An 11,847-nucleotide genomic window follows, 5' to 3' on the forward strand; every position below is an offset into this window, starting at 1 on the left:
GACTCGAGCCCAACGTTTTTCTAGATTCATATATTATTAGTAGAGTCACTCTTGTATCCTAATAGCCAATATAAAGTATGTACTCTATCATTTCAAATTATAAACCGTTTAGTTTTATTCTTGGTCAAACTTATCTAACTTTGGCCAAATTTATACAAAAAAAATTGCACAATATCTACAACATCAGGCAAGTTTCATTAGACACACTATAAAATATATTTTGATACTATATTATGGTTAAAGTTTATAAAAAATGCACAAACCACTACAATGCCGAAGAAGATGAATTAAAGACACCGTAAAATATATTTTGATAGCATATTTATTTGATATTGTAGATGCTACTATATTTTCTATGAGCTTGATTAAAATTAAATAAGTTTGACTTAAAACTAAAATAACTTACAATTTAAAAGTAGGGAGTATCATACTGCATTGTTCAATTCGTCAAACTTTCATCTCAATAGAGTCTAAGAGCCTAGTCCAAGGCCCGTACAGTCCGTGATCCAGTGGATGCACTTTTCAAGTGAGGGAGAGTAGAGCAGGGTTGTGTTTAAACTACAGAAATCTCATAAAAAAGAGTTCAGTTTACAGAAAACACATAAAAGTGGATGGAAAAAATCTTTCATTTCCAAACAGGGGCTGACTGTGAGTCGTGACTTTTAGATGTGTGTGCTGTAGCTTATTCCCAAGCTTGGTGGCAACTGTACAGTCCAATTGATTTGTCAAACGTCGGAAATCAAAGCTTGGTACAAAAAGGGGATAGCCGGATAGATTTTGTTAGCAAAAAAAAAAAAAAATCCAAAATCTTTTTGAGCCTCAACAATAAATACTGATCTTCTTTCAAAGGGTGCCGCGACATGGCTTATCGATTGAGATGAAAAAACATTCAGGAAAACACGATGATGGATAAAAAGAGTGTACAGCATTCCATGGGGTGCCGCGACTTGGCTTATCGATTTAGATGAAAAGAACATTCAGAAAAACACGGTGATGGACCAAAAAAAAAAAGACTGTACAGCTTTCTCTCTAAAGAAAAAGACTATACAGTTAGATTAACAGAAAAAAAATCTACTAAACCCAAACGTTTCGAGTTCAATTTAGAACAGATGCCACAACTGGGCTCATCGACCAGATGGAAACAGTGTTTTTCTCTCACAACAAAACAACATCAGTCGGCTTATCAACCGCAGAAAGCATCAGCCGCACAGAACGATTAAAAAACACACAAAAAAACACGATGGTGGACAAAAAGAAGGTGTGTAGAAAAAAAAATAAAGTAGAAGATGGGCTCATCGAACGAGATGGAAACATTTAAAAAATACGCAACAAAAATTAAAAAAACACATTCGTAGACAAAAAGAGGATGTATAGAAAAAAATAAAGTAAAAAAGCGCCTATATAAAAAAGCGAAAAAGGGCCATGCCGTGCAGGTCGACCCAAAAAAGAGAGTGTAATATAGCAAAAAAAACGGTAAGGCTAGCGTCCGGACGTCCGGCCCCAGGCCTGCGTCCGAACGTAGCTCCCGTTCGACACACCTGTTGCGCCCCGTCTCGTCTCCCGCATCCGCCACACGTAAGAGCCCACCCATGTCACCATGCATGGCTCCCATGCGACAGTGATGGCGTAGGCGAGCAGGCCGTTGATCAGGAGCAACGCGATGAGGACCCACTCCAGGGCCACGTACGCCAGCGCGGACGCCTCTGTGTCCTCCGATGTAGCGTCGCCGCCAGCTTACAGCCGACGCCGTCATGGCTCCCGCGCTAGCTCTCTCTTCCTCGCTCGACCATCCTACATCGAGATCTATTTTTACAACACTCAGATGAAACAATTACAACATACAACTGAAACAGATGAAATATTTGAAAAATACCTTGCAACATAGCCATTATAACATATGCAACATCCAGATAAAATATTTGCAATATACGTCTGTAACAGATAAAAATATTTTGAACAAACTCTTGCAACATATCTCTAAAACGCTTGCAACGTGTGCAACATCCAATCTACTTTTGAAACATCCATATAAAACAATTACAACATAAATCTGAAACATATATTTACAACATAGGAGAAAAGGTCGGGCCTATTGATTTCGGTCATCTAGCTAGGGTAGGCTATCGTTAAAGCCTAACATGGGCCCCTAGTAACGGTAAGAGTGTAATATAGCAAGCCAAAAAGGAACGGACCAAAAGAGTGTAATATATATAGAAAAATAAAACAAAAACAACCAAAAAAAAGAGTGTAATATAGCAAAATTAAAAGTGAAAAATGGCCCATGCAGGTCTCGAACCTGCGACCTTCGCGTTATTAGCACGACGCTCTAACCAACTGAGCTAATAGGCCAGTTCGGTATCTGACACTATACACTACTATATAAAAGATAACTCCATTAATCAGGCATTCATAGACCTGTTTTATTATTTTGGAAACATCGATTTGATTGACAACCTCACCGCCGGTGGGGTTAACAACCGGCGCGCGTAGCCGGCCAGCCGGGACCGCGGCAGACGGACGCAGGTCGCAGGGAGCCAGTTGCGTGACAGCGAGCCCCAGCCCCCCGTCCCGTCCGTCTGCCATGCGCCGGGGAGCGTAGGCGCATCGCGTCGACCGGCACGTGAACGCGGCGGTGGTCCGCTCCCTGCTACCTCCTGCAGTCCTGCTCATGCCTCGGTACCGAAGCTCTCTTTCACCCGGTGCCGCTTAATTCGCTGCGTACTAGTACGTCTAGTAGAGCTACGGGATACGTACGTCCAGTAGGAGTACTAGGTTGGCTACCACGGCAACATGCGTTGCATGTGCGACTGACCATCGAGGGAGCATCCCAATCTTACCGTATGAATCCTGCTAAGAAAAGAGGGTCACGCAGTGTGGTCACGTCGTCCGCTTTTTTCGGTCATCGGATCGGCCGCGCGGATGGCCCAGATCGTGCGAGCCCCGGTCTTTTTTTTAAAAAACCCTCGAACTTTAATCAAATAAACCCGTAGTCCAGACCTCCTCTCATTTTGTTTTTTAAAAAAGCCCTCAAACTTTACTGAAATCAACCCTCAATCCAGGCCTTTTAAATTGGCTGGCCTACCTCCTATCCCAGGAGCTTCCTGATCCATCCAAACCCCAAGTCTGTCTATACCACTTCTCTCCCCTCAGTCGTCTCCCTCCGTCCTGGACCCTTCCCCTCCGCCGCTGCCGAGCCCACGCCAACGCCGCGCCGCGCCTTCGACCTGAAGGCACGTCACACCCGTGCCGCTCGCCTCCCACGTCGCGGCCCCCACTGCCCGCAACGTTGGCCGCATGGGCGGGGGTGGTGACCGCACGCCCACCGAACGCGCCTCGGCGAGCGGGGATCCGCCGGCCGGCGCAGGGAAGGCCTCACGAGCTACCACGTTCCCAGGCGGCGCGACTGACACCGACACTCCGATCTGGCCTCCACTTCCCCTCTCTTGCGCTTCAATCTCAGCATAGACCGCGTCTTTGAGCACCGTGAGGGCCCCCTATGTTGTTTCCTTTGCTCTTGGTTGTTTGTGCCCTTCAGGTGTTCGATGAAATGCTCAAAGGGCTCTGCTTGCTGATTTTGAATCCGTTCGGTGCCTTCCGATCATTAGCTTATCATACTGTCCCGTACTTGATCATTTAGCTATCTGTGGAGTAGTTTCGTCGGGTGCAGCCGAAGGCTCCAGGCGGACACCTACTCATATAAATCAGTCACATCACACGGAGGTAATTTTGTCATTGCTGTCTCCATGTCTTCGGTATGCATGTACATAAACATCCATTAGTAGGTAACCTTACCAATAAATAACCAGACAATGTTCAGTCCTCTACCTCAGCTTTGCATTTATCAATGCCGATTTTAGAAACCCTACATGTCGCTGAAAAAACAAACTAAAAAGTATTGTTCATTGTGATTTGTTGCGAGAGAAAAATACTATTCCGCCGCTGAAAAAATACGGCTTTACATGAATTGTGCGACTGCTTGTCAATCAATTGTCAGGCTGTCCAATGCATTAATCACATTAATCTTATTATAATTTCAAAGTACATGTTGCTTTCAAGTTACTTTTATTTACTGTATACGCTGAGCTACCGCTTGCTCCACACCTCAAGTATATTCTTGGATCTTAATTGTTTCAACTGCATTTTTTTAAATCCTAATTTCTCTTCTGGGAATATGCTTCTATATGACAGCAAGTTCTACAGTAGGTGGTCATTGCAGAGTGCTCCCTCCTAATTCTAATTCCATGACCCTCTCGACCTCTCTGTTTCTTTATTGCACTTGCAGAATATTACATGTATTTTGTAAGATAGAACTACAAGTGCAGAGCGAGCTTACAAGCCTAATCTTAAGTCCATCATCATTGGCCAACACCCTTAATCCACAGCCAGTTTTGCTGCGATCTAATTGACAACCGCATTATCCTCGAACACCGTCCTGAAGCCCTACTGCTGGTTTCAGAGGCTCCCATGGGTGAGACAAGAGTGTGGGAAACCAGAAGCTAAACAATCCTCATTCAACTCCTACTCTTCATCTATTTAATTAGGTTTATAAATAAGCCAGATTCCAGTTGTTTTAAGGCCCTGTTTGGTTCAGCTCATCTGAGTCTCGCTTATAAGCTGAGCAGGATTATCTGATAAGTCGCGATACGTAGAATCTAAGCTGAGCGTTTGGCTGGCTCGATTATTTTGGGATGGATATTTTGCACTAGAAACCCTGACTTTTCTCAAACTATGTAGCACTGTTTACTACTATTCCTGTGAGTCTATAGCCTTGCCACTTGACCCAAATAAAAGTTTCTATTTACATCCAGGTCCTTCTTCATGGGGGAGAAGCTACGGTGCGGGCTCTGAGAGGGGGAGGAGCTCCGGCAGCCGGCGGAGCTGCGGGCAGGCGGATCCGTCGACGGAGCTGCGGCTGCGGGCGGATGAGAGGGGGAGGAGCTCTAGGCGAGGAGGAGCTCCGGCGGTAGACGGAGAAGCGAGCGGGCGAATCTGTCGGTGGAGCTACGGGCGGGCGGATCCGTCGGCGGAGTTGCGGGCGGATGAAAAGGGGAGGAGCTCCAGGCGAGGAGGAGCTCCGGCGGCCAGCGGAGAAGCGAGCGGGCGGATCCGTCGGCAGAGCTGCGGGCGGGCGGATCCGTCGGCGGAGCTATGGCTGCGGGCTCCGAGAGGGGGAGGAGCTCCCGACGAGGGGGAGGAGCTCCGGCGGTCGGCGCTACGGGCGGGCGGAGCTACGGCTACGGGCTTCGAGAGGGGAAGGAGCTCCCGGCGAGGGGGAGGAGCTCTGGCGGCCGGCGGAGCTACGGGCGGATGAGAGGGGGAGGAGCTCCAGGCGAGGAGGAGCTCCGGCGGCCAGTGGAGAAGCGAGCGGGCGGATCCGTCGGCGGAGCTGTGGGCGGGCGGATCCGTCGGCGGAGCTGCGGCTGTGGGCTCCGAGAGGGGGAGGAGCTCTCGATGAGGGGGAGGAGCTCCTGGCGAGGAGGAGCTCCGACGGCCGGCGGATTTGCTGGCGTGCGGATCTGCGAGCAGAGGCGGAGACCCGGGCGAGAGCTCGGGAACGCGGCTTGCGTTTTCCAAATCGCAGCCCTTCGGTCGCTTTTCCAACCGCCGTTGCGGAGAGGAAATCGAACGCGAACGCCGCGTTTGTGATGGAGACCGTCGCGAGCCGTTTGGCGGGATTATCCTGCTTCTCCCGTCGCGAACGCGCGATGAGCGGAACCAAACAGGGGGTAAACCATCAAGATCCCCTTTGTTCTTAATTTACTTGGCTAGATCATCTAATTTGAGCCCTGAAAATCACTACCAGAAGTTGCAAATCATCCACCTCCCCTCTATTCTTAAATTACTCAGATAGAGCATCTATTTAGCCATGAACAAAACTAAATGTATAGCGACCATTGTTATCAGTAGCGGAACTAGCGGGTGACACCATTGCTAACTTCTGTAATGCACAACAAGCATTGTTCTACCATTTCCTTCGAAATTGCCAAACAACTTAGCTTTCTATTCAGGTTGCGTACCTGTTAATTTGTTATGAATAATATATGACTGAAAAGGGACAGGCTCAGGATAAACCGGATCAGAGCTTGCACATACAAGCGGGCACTTTTGCAGGGCTAGAGCATCTTTAAACGCTCTTTAAAAAAATGATAAACAAATTATTTGCCAATGAATAAATAGTGGGCACTATTTTGACCTTTTTCTGCAGTAATTTTTACTTAGCTTTCTAAAACTCAGAAACCAGGTGTGAGAAGCAAAAAAAAACTGTGACAGAAGAGGCGTCTAGAACTCTAGATAGATACCATGCGTTGGAACATGTATATTTGTCAGTTTTTTCTTTTCGAAAACTGCTGGCAGAATTAGCACACATATACTGTGGTTGTGGCCTTGTCTTATCTCACATATACTGTACGGCTATGATTTTCAAAATGCGGGATCTGATCGTCTGCCGGGCCAAAGCATACAAAAAGATTTTTTTTTAACAGCACGTTGCTCTGTCCAGACTTCAGATGCCAGCGTTATGGAGCTGCCAGTAGTTGCGTAGAAGTCTAATCCAGTGTAAACATTTTTTATTTTGAGATTTACCTAATTTCAAGTCAAGACATGAATATTATTAGGACAAAGTCGGCTTTCATCGATGGAGCTTCTGCGCGGTCCAAGGTGACGAGTGGTGAGGAAGAGAAGAAACCCGGCGTCGTGTAAAATGAGTCGTGATATATATATATATATATATATATATATATATATATATATATATATATATATATATATATATATATATATATATATATGTGGAGAGTATATTCGGTAGCCAGCTACAAAATAAGTTATTCTGCAGCCACCTCCATTTACGATAATTTTATATACTAATTTACGATAATGTCAATACATATTTACGATAGTTGGGTTACTATGACACATAGGGATATTTACCATAACGTTATAGTAAACCACTTAGTAAGGAGTTACTATAATCTCGTAAATTAACATAGTAATTATCGTAACTCAAAGTGGCTACAAAATAAGTTATTTTATAGCCAGCTATAGGGTAGTCGTTCTATATATATATATATATATATATATATATATATATATATATATATATATATATAGAGAGAGAGAGAGAGAGAGAGAGAGAGAGAGAGAGAGGATCGTGAAGCTAGTAGATCGTGAAGCTAGTAGAATCACTCAATTGTTTTATTTTATGTGTGTTATGGGTAAGCTAGCATAAAAATTTCATAGCAATTTGAATAAAGAAATTAACTCTATTAATTTTTTTAGAAAACTCTTGAGAAATCTAGTTCCACATTAATAACAAAAAAATACACTAAAACATGTGATGTTATGTGTTTACAGTGCACAGTGCTAGTTGTGTAGAGTTCAACAAACTTGGTTTGGTATTTTTTATATTTTTATTTGTTTTATTATGTTATTTACAAAATTACAGTCGTTTTAGATAAATAACAAATTCGCAGGGAAATAGAAAAACGTCGTCGGGCCGAATTCGGCCCAATAAGGCCCAGGTTCGGCGGGAAACAGGCCCGAGCGGGAGCCAGGCCGGCCCATTCAAAAGGCCTGGATTGCGGGTTGATTTCGATAAAGTTCGAGGGTTTTTTTGAAAAAAAAAACTGAGAGGAGGTCTGGACCGTGGGTTAATTCGACTAAAGTTTGAGGGTTTTTTTTGCAAAAAAACCATGCCTCGCACGCTCTGGGCCGTCCACGCGCTCGATCGGACGCCCGAGAACGGCTGGCGACGTGGCCACGCTGTACGATTTTTGTAACAAAAGCGGGCAAATCACCGTGCCACGTCACCCGCTAAGCCGCAAGCCGTTGGATCAGGCGAGCAAGCGATCTGGTCCGTCCGATTGCGGATCGGTTGGGTCCCTCGCCCGCTTTATCATCGACCCGACCCATGTGAAAGGTCCTAATGGCTAGAGGGGGGTGAATAGCCTAATAAAATTTCTACAATAATATTTAACAAAATAGTTAGACAATTATGAGGCGAAACAAATGTTGCGCTAGCCTACTCAAAATGCAAGCCACCTACCACAATTCTAGTTTAGATACTGTCGATTCACACAAGAACTATGACACTACCCTATGTTAGTGTGCTCTCAAAGGCTAACTAAAGAGCCACACCAACTAAGCTAGCAAGCTCTCACAACTAGCTACACTAAAGAGCTTGTCAACTAGTTTACGGTAAAGTAAAGAGAGTGATAAAGAAGGTTATACCTCCTTGTAGATGAAAGAACCAATCAATCATAAGAATGAATAACAATGAAGACCAATCACCTCGGAAGCAATGATGAACACAATGATTTTTTATCGAGGTTCACTTGCTTGCCGGCAAGCTAGTCCTCGTTGTGGCGATTCACTCACTTGGAGGTTCACGCGCTAATTGGCTTCACACGCCAAACCCTCGATAGGGTGCCGCACAACCAACACAAGATGAGGATCACATAAGCCACGAGCAATCCACTAGAGTACCTTTTGGCGCTCCACCGGGGAAAGGTCAAGAACCCCTCATAATCATCATGATCGGAGCCAGAGACAATCACCACTCTCCGTTCAATGATCCTCGCTGCTCCAAGCCATCTAGGTGGCGGCAACCACCAAGAGTAACAAGCGAAATCCGCAGCGAAACACGAACACCAAATGCCTCTAGATGCAAACACTCAAGCAATGCACTTGGATTCTATCCCAATCTCACAAAGATGATGAATCAATGATGGAGATGAGTGGGAGGGCTTTGGCTAAGCTCATAAGGTTTCTATGTCAATAAAAATGGCCAAAGGTTATGAGCTACAGCCAGCCATGGGACTTAAATAGAAGCCCCCACAAAATAGAGCTGTTATACCCCTTCACTGGGTACTGATCGGGGTGACCGGACGCTCTGGTCCTACTGTCCGGACGCTGCTCCTCAGCTATCGGTCGCCCAATGGCGGCCACGTGTCTCTTGCGTTCAACTGTGAACGTTTGATCTCAACGGTTGACATGTTGACCGGACGCTCTGACAAAGTTGATAGGACGCTGAACCCTCAGCGCCTGGTCGTTTACAGTAAGGGTCCAAAGCGAGTTTTTGCCGACCGGACGCGTCCGGTCATGCTTGACCGGACATAGGCCCAGCGTCCGGTGCTTAACCCTAATCAATGTGTCGACCGACAATACGACCAGATGTAGCCCTTCAGCGTCCGGTCATAGAGCGACCCAGCGTCCGATCAGTTGACCGACGCCAGCGTCTTCGCTGTTACACTTGACCAGACACGCCGGTCCAACCGAGGCCAGCGTCCGGTCACTTCCAGTGACCTCCACCTTTTTTGTCTAGGGCGCCAGTGGTATCGTCGGACTATCCGCACTCTACGGGCGGACACTCCGCCGGTAGAGTTTCTTACCCTTGCACCTAAACTACACCACCCTTGATCAAATGTGCCAACCACCAAGTGTATCACCTTATGCACATGTGTTAGCATATTTTCACAAACATTTTCAAGGGTGTTAGCATTCCACTAGATCCTAAATGCATATGCAATGAGTTAGAGCATCTAGTGGCACTTTGATAACCGCATTCCGATACGAGTTTCACCCCTCTTAATAGTATGGCTATCAAACCTAAATGTGATCACACTTTCTAAGTGTCTTGATCACCAAAATAAAATAGCTCCTATAGTTTATACCTTTGCCTTGAGCTTTTTGTTTTTCTCTTTCTTCTTTCCAAGTCCAAGCACTTGATCATCATCATGCTATGATCTTCATTTACTTCATCACTTGAAGTGTGCTATCTATCTCATGATCACTTAATAAACTAGGTTAGCACTTAGGGTTTCATCAATTCACCAAAATCAAACTAGAGCTTTCACCATGGCAAAACCTTCACGGGCCGACCTTTGCTCGTTCCCCTCGCCCTTGCCTCTTGCCTGCGTATCGCCGCCAGCCACTGCTCTCTCCCTCCATGTCCAATGTCCACATCCTTCCCAATGGTCACTTCCTTGACCCGAGGAGGGGTGGATACGAGGCGCGTTATCGCTTGGGCTTCCGCGTCGTGCGCTATTGCCGTCAGCACGGGGCTCTAGCACCCGCACACCTTGGCCGCCGTCGGCTCCATGATGGAGCACCAGCTCGTTTCCTCCATCTGTGAGCTCCGTCGTCTCACCTTCTACATCTCGATGTCGGTGCAAACGAGCAGCAACTCACTTGCAAATCGACGGCAACGATGACAATCACCTCCACCTGCCCCTGCCCACTCTGTCGAATTGACCCCTTTACCACCAGGTAACCATTACATTTCTCTACTTGCTAGTTGCTGCTACAGGTTGCCAGAGATTTGGAATGGAATTTCATTAACGAATACTTTTGGTCTTAGGAGTTTATTTGGATCAATCCCCATTCAGATTTCAACCCAAAAATTTCATTCCAAGTCACATGTTTGTGCGTTCTCCTTCAATCTGTGCTTTTCCAACTTCCTCTATCAGAACATGCGGGCAAGGCACTCGATTAAATGACCCTCCTAGATACGGCAGCAGATTTATGGTACAAAGTGTCTTATTCCATCCTCAAGTTATTTAAATGTTCTATAGAGATTGATCTGCTAGAATGACATCGATTTCAAATAAAATAGAGTATGCATCATTCATTTCAGGGACGTCATCGTATTAGAGCCATGGGAAGATAAAAAACAACTACTGATAAGTCTACAAATAGAGATTCCAATGGAGATTTTTTTAGTGCAGAAATATTAAAACCTCCCCTCGGGTTTTCTTACTTTTTTTGTACTCTATAATAACTACTCTATAAACTAGGAGTACAGGCATCCGGTCACCATTCTAGAGGATTTAGATATGATTTAAGTTCATCTTATTATAGATAATACACCTCTTTCAGTTAGATTTATGTGAAGCAACTCATGGGACATATTTTAAATTAACTTAAGCACCAACATCAGTCTTGGCAATATTTTTTTTCCAATTCATACAAAGACCTATATGTATTAGGGATGAAAATAGGACAGATATTTCTCGTCATCTGAAAATACTAATGGAATAATTCATGTTTCCTGCTATCTATATTTTATAGCTTGGGATAGGTTTCGGTGCTCTTGGTATCCATCTAAAATATGTCACATTACAGTTGGTAATATTTTTGGCTTAAAGCATCTGCAGATAAGTAGGAATTGTTGCTTAGAATTACTCAATGACAAATATATGTACCTTAAGCTTAGATTCCTTGTTATTTTAGGTCAAACAGTTTTTTTTACATTTATAGGATCCAGACAAGAAAGCAATCTTCACTAACTGATGTTGAAACTCCAAGAGCTGTTTGCTTCTAGCTCAGCCATCCATTTTGTAATTCTCTTGGTTGTCCAACTTCTTTTGCAACAGAATTGCTCTCCATTTGTCCATGTTGTGTCACCTCACCATCCTAGCCTCTTTGAACTTGCTAACAGCTTCTCCAGCTCGCCCATTGCAAGATCAAATGATTCGATGTCCCTGGTATGACAAAGAATTCTGCAAACTAAGGAATAACCATGTATGTGTTGCTTAGATATATTCTATGTTTTTCTACTTATATATGTAGTTAATTTTATTATCCACTGCTATTAGTTCCCAAGTTTTTGTCACATTATCATCAGGGAGGGCTCTCTGTTCTGATTTACTCCCTCTGTGCAAATAAGGAGGGCGCCAAATATGTTTTGCTTTCCGAAGTATGTCAATTATTGTTCTTTAATTGAAATCAATGTGAGAGCAGGAGCAATATTGCACATTTGGAATGCATTATGTGCCTATTTGAGCCATGCGTGATATACTTATTTGTTTTTTCCATGTACTTTAGTTAGACATTGATTTAATGCCTCTA

At 44.7% G+C, this 11,847-nt stretch overlaps 1 non-coding gene across 1 annotated transcript; it reads right to left on the reverse strand.

Moving 5' to 3' along the window:
- Window positions 1-2,275: 2,275 nt before the first annotated feature.
- Window positions 2,276-2,349, reverse strand: TRNAI-AAU (transfer RNA isoleucine (anticodon AAU)). The gene has a single exon. It is a non-coding gene; the product is annotated as a tRNA-Ile (tRNA).
- Between the last annotated feature and the right edge of the window lie 9,498 nt (window positions 2,350-11,847).

Source organism: Miscanthus floridulus, chromosome 6 (assembly GCF_019320115.1).
Source record: "Miscanthus floridulus cultivar M001 chromosome 6, ASM1932011v1, whole genome shotgun sequence".
NCBI classification, from domain to species: Eukaryota; Viridiplantae; Streptophyta; class Magnoliopsida; order Poales; family Poaceae; genus Miscanthus; species Miscanthus floridulus.